At 39.8% G+C, this 5,580-nt stretch overlaps 1 non-coding gene across 1 annotated transcript; it reads right to left on the bottom strand.

Moving 5' to 3' along the window:
• Nucleotides 1–5,189: 5,189 nt before the first annotated feature.
• Nucleotides 5,190–5,294, bottom strand: LOC116096019. Its single transcript, XR_004120799.1, has one exon. It is a non-coding gene; the product is annotated as a U6 spliceosomal RNA (small nuclear RNA).
• Between the last annotated feature and the right edge of the window lie 286 nt (nt 5,295–5,580).

The raw sequence follows: 5,580 nt of genomic DNA, 5'->3' as shown, positions 1-5,580 counted from the left end.
TTTAGTTTTCATTTTAAATTGTATATTTTATTTGTTTCCATTTCAAATGTTATCCCCTTTCCCGGTTTCCCTTATGCAAACCTTTTATCCCATCCCCCCTTACCCTGCTTCTATGAGGATGCTCCCCCACCCACCTACCCACTCCTGCACACTCCTGTCCACTCCTGCCTCACCACCCTAGCATTTTTCTACACTGGGGCATCAAGACTTCACATGGCCAAGGGCCTCCCCTCCCACTGATACCTGATAAGGCCCCTTCAGTCCTTCCCATAACTCCCCCATTAGGGTCCCTGTGCTCAGTCTAATGGTTGGCTGCGAGCCTCCACATCTGTATTAGTCAGGATCTGGCAAAGCCTCTCAGGAGACAGCTGTATCAGGTTTCTGTCAGCATGTACTTCTTGGCATCCACAATAGTGTTTGGATTTGGTATCTGAATGTGGGACGGATCCCCAAGTGGGACAGTCTCTAGATGACCTTTCCTTCAGCTCATGGACCACATGAAGCTCAAAGGAAGGAAGACCAAAGAGTGAATGCTTCAGTCCTACTTAGAAGGGGGAACAGTATAATCAAGGGAAGTAGAGGGTAGGAGGGACTTGGGAGGAATAAAGGAGGGGGAGGGGAAAAGAGGGGCAGAATCAGGTATGGGAGGAGATGGAGGAGATGTGCAGAGGGTCAGGAAATTGAACAAAGGTATGTAGCAATGGGGGATGGGGAATTGGGGATAGCAACCAGAAAGTCCCAGATGCCAGGAAAGCAAGAGGCTCCCAGGACCCAACAAGGATGAGATTAGCTGAAATACCCACAAAGGGAAGAGCGAACCTGTTGAGACCATATCCAGAGGTTAGGCATGGCCTTTCCACTGAGGGATGGGGCCACCCACCCATCTCCAAAATTTTAACCCAGAATTGCTCCTGTCTAAAGGAAATACAGGGACAAAGAGTGGAACAGAGAAGCTTTTCTTTTTTGCCTGCTTGCCTTTACTCTTGATGAGAGTTCACCTATCATGCTGCTTAGGCATTGGTATTAGAACTCATTTCTTTTGGATTTCAACATATACCAGCTGAGGTATCCAGCTTCATGGACTGAGTAGTTAGCAGATTCTTTGCCTTTCTTTGGGGAACAGCTACTTTTAGACTACCCAGATCACATGCTGTAAGCCACTCTAAAGAATAATGCACAACACACACAGATGCACATACATGCACACACACACACACACACACACACACACACACACACACACACACACGCACACACACATGATCAGTTCTGTTCCTTTAGAGAACATTGAGCAATAAAGCAATAATATGAGAGTGATAGAGGCACTGGTTGAGGAAAAGTGGAGGTTTGGAGGGATAGTAAATACAATCACAATTAATTAAATTAAGTAAATATATCACAATTAATTAAAGGGTAGGAATTAATTAACAATTAAATTAAATTAAGTAAATACAATTACAATTAATTAAAGGGTAGGAAATACAATCACAATTAATTTCATTTTACATAGTATGAAATTGCCTAAAATTAATAAGCATTGATGATAAACAAAAAAAAAAAATTACCCAGTGTAGCTCTGTGAATACTGCCATATAACCTCTGCTATACCATTGTTGGGCAAATAAACCAAATATTTCCCCACTTTTTGGAATCAGTGTGGCTCCTTAGAAGTCAGTGTGGCTTTACACTAACCATTGTTTATCTGGCTGTGTTTTCATTCCAGCAGTCTTTAAATTGGCAAGTAACATGAGGATTGCCGGCCACCTAACCACTCAAAGACTACATTGCTTATCTGGTTCTGTGTAATTGTGGTAGCCCTTAAATTAGAAGAACTGGAAAGAGTATCACAAATTCACACTATTTACCTCCTTTTTAATGTGTGTACTGTAGGTAACCTACTTGAAGTATTGTTATACTTAGAAGCATCAGCCTAACCAATCAATACCTGATGGATAAGAACTTTAAAGTTTTGACAGAATGAATAGATCAGTAATACTTACATCCTCTCAAGAACTGCACTGGCATGACTACCATTGCGAGTCCAGTGGTAGAGCCTGAGGGTTTATGATTTGTTGGGTGGCAGCACCAGTGCCATGCAGAATGTAGTTTGTGGACTTCTGAGAACAGCAGAGCTTACATTGCTTGAGGGTGTATTTGACACGCTTTCTTTTATAGTTTTTGCTCTTGCATTGTAGTGGTTTTTTTAAAATTTATTTCTATGGGATCTGGAACTATACACAGACTAAAGTGAATAAATAAATAATATATGATATTAAAAAATTGTCTGAGATGAAGAGAAGAATAAAGACTTTTTGGAAATTGTAGGGAAAAATCAAAGTAGGTGTGATAATTTGTCAGACCTAAGCAGTACTTCAAGGACTGGAAACAGACTGTTAATCTGGAAATGATCTGATTTGCCATATAGCTTGTGGCTTAGCTCTATAAATATATACATAAGATTTCATATATACATACATATGTGTATGGTTTTGTTTATACTTTCTTATAGAATTATTGAGTCAGGAAAGATCTACATCATATACACAGTGAAAAATATATTAAAATAAGTCTAGATTCTTTCTGTTTCATGCTCTATTCTATTTGTATCTATAGCCATGATTCTATACCTGAGACATTAGAGTAAGGAAAGAAGTCCTACCAGGTGACTGAAAACTCTTTTGGAACAAATGTCTGGAATCCTCATCTATATAGCTCTCAAAGTAAAGATTCACTCATATGTTTATTCTTTGGTAAAATCTTGATTAAAGCTTTGATAGACAACCAACAATAAGACAAAAAGAACTTTTCAGCAATCTTCAAGCTCTTCCGATGCTGAGTATACACCCTGAGTAAACTCCAGTGTACCTGGATCAAAGCCAAAATGGGTGAAGATAATCATATTTTTGAGGAATTATGAATTATTTCATATGAAGGTGGGGTTTCTGATGAATATGGAGGGTAGTTTCTACAGATTGTTCAATTGAGGGATTTTCAAAGTTGACTGATAAATAATAAGGTCCTTACTATTCTTAGTTTAATCTAGTATCAGTTTAATACTATTCTTAGTTTATTCCTTCTGGGGTCTGTTTTCTTTCCCTTTCTGGTCTTGATCCTAGAGACTGACCACCAAAGCCATTATCACTATAGCTCCCATCACCAGGTACTCTTTGTTTGTTTGTTTTTGGTTTATTTATTTTTATTAGATATTTTATTTATTTACATTTCAAATGATTTCCCCTTTCCAGGTCTCCCCTCCAATAAAATAAAATAAAATAAAATAAAATAAAATAAAATAAAATCCTGTTCCCTCCCCCTTCCCCCTGCTCACAAACCCACTCTCTCCCACTTACTAGCCCTGGCATTCCCCTATACTGGGGCATAGAACCTTCACAGGACCAAGAGCCTCTCCTCCCATTGATGACCAACTAGGCCATCCTCTGCTATACATATGCTGCTGGAGCCATGAGTCCCCCATGTGTACTCTTTGGTTGGTGGTTTAATCCCTGGGAGCTCTGAGGGTACTAGTACTTAGTTTGTCCTAAGGGGTTGCAAACCCTTCAGCTCCTTGGGCCTTTTGTCTAGCTCCTTCATTGAGGACCCTGTACTCAGTCCAATGGATGGCTGTGAGCCTCTACTTCTGTATTAGTTGGACACTGGAAAAGCCTCTCAGGAGACAGCTATATCAGGGTCCTGTCACTTATCAGTGAGTGCATACCATGTGTGTACTTTTGTGATTGGGTTACCTCACTCAGGATGATATCCTCTAGAACCATCCATTTCCCTAAGAATTTCATCAATCCATTGTTTTCAATAGCTGAGTAGTACTCCATTGTGTAGATGTACCTCATTTTTGGTATCCATTTTCTTTATCTGTTGAGGGACATCTGGGTTATTTCCAGCTTCTGGCTATTATAAATAAGGCTGCTATGAACAGAGTGGAGCATGTGCCCTTATTACATGTTGGAGTATCTTCTGGGTATATGCCCAGGAGTGGTATAGCCGGGTCCTTTGGTAGTACTATGTCCAATTTAATGATTTAACTGATTTCCAGAGTGGTTGTACCAGCTTGCAATCCCACCAGCAATGTAGGAGTGTACCTCTTTCTCCACAACCTTGCCAGTATCTGTTGTCACCTGAGTTTTTTATCCTATCCATTCTGACTGGTATGAGGTGGAATCTCAGGGTTGTTTTGATTTGCATTTCCCTGATGATTAAGGATGTTGAACATTTCTTTAGGTGCTTCTCAGCCATTCGGTATTCCTCAGTTGAGAATTCTTTGTTTAGCTCTGTACCCCATTTTTAAAATAGGGATATTTGGTTTCCTGGAGTCTAACTTCTTGAGTTCTTTGTATATATTGGATATTAGCCCTCTATCGGATGTAGGATTGGTAAAGATCTTTTGCTGTTTTTTTCCTATTGACAGTGTCCTTTGCCTATTTGGCAACTGTAAGAACCTGGAGTCTTGGAAAAGAAATGGTAGAGTTTTTATTTCCCGTTATCTTTCAACTGGGGCCCATGATTTTGGTTTTGGGCCATCTTTCATGATCACAGCCCATGCTGGGAAAATCCTCCTCTACAGCTCCGTATTTCCATGGCTCCCTGGCATCACTATCACTTCCTCATCTAGTATCACCAGCCTTGTGTTTAAGGCTTCCTATTATCGCTAACATATGGGTGTTTCATCAGCTCCTGTGGATTCCCTTTATTTTGCCTCCTGCACTTTTGTAAGTCTCTTGAATCATTTTTTTGTTGTTCCACCCCCACCCTGAGGCCTTGATGATTGAAAATGTGAAGCATTTGTTAAAGATTATTTTGTGGAAGCCGCGACACGTTTCCTAAAATTCCACCCAACTCCTGAAGTTTTGCTCATCACTCTACATCACAGACCTGCCAGTTTCTTCTCTTTCAGGAAGTTTTGTGTGTGTGTGTGGGGGGGGGGGAGTCTTTAAAAATTGAGCAGCCATGAATGCATTAATTTTTTTCTCTAGGTCCTGGCTGGATGTTCTGTCCAGGGTAATAAAGCTCTGAAAGAAGAAATACATTCTGGAGAGTACTGTCTGCTCCAGCTGCAGATGTGACAGGGAGAATGAGGCTAAGTAAAGATGATGATAAACAAGCTAAATGCCCTGGGATGAGCAACAAAGTGATTTAGATTTGTAGATGGATTCCTTGAGTTTCTTTTCTAAAAAAGAAATATGAAACGATTCATGAATTTGCACGTCATGCTTGTACAAGGGCCATGCTAATCTGTGTAATCATTTCAATTTTAGCATATGTGCTGCCAAAGTGAGCATTCCTGGAGTTCTTTTACCTATCTTAGTTTTTTCAATTAAGAAAACTGAAGTATACTTTACATATAGTAAAAATTGCTTTGCTAGCCTATGTCTCTGTGGGGTTTCACAAACACATTCAATAATACAACTTCCACCACAATAAAGATACAAAACCATTTTATTTGCTTTTAAATAACTCCTGCTAGCTGCTCATTTATGCTCTGCCTCTCCTCCTATGCCTGCATTGCCTGTTAAGCTAATAGTCTCTTTTCCAGTCTTACAATTTTGCCTTACTAAGAATATCATG

The sequence above is a fragment of the Mastomys coucha genome, chromosome X (assembly GCF_008632895.1).
Source record: "Mastomys coucha isolate ucsf_1 chromosome X, UCSF_Mcou_1, whole genome shotgun sequence".
Taxonomy (NCBI): domain Eukaryota; kingdom Metazoa; phylum Chordata; class Mammalia; order Rodentia; family Muridae; genus Mastomys; species Mastomys coucha.
The sequence above is the reverse complement of the archived record's forward strand: the minus strand, read 5'-3'. Positions and strand labels throughout refer to the sequence as shown.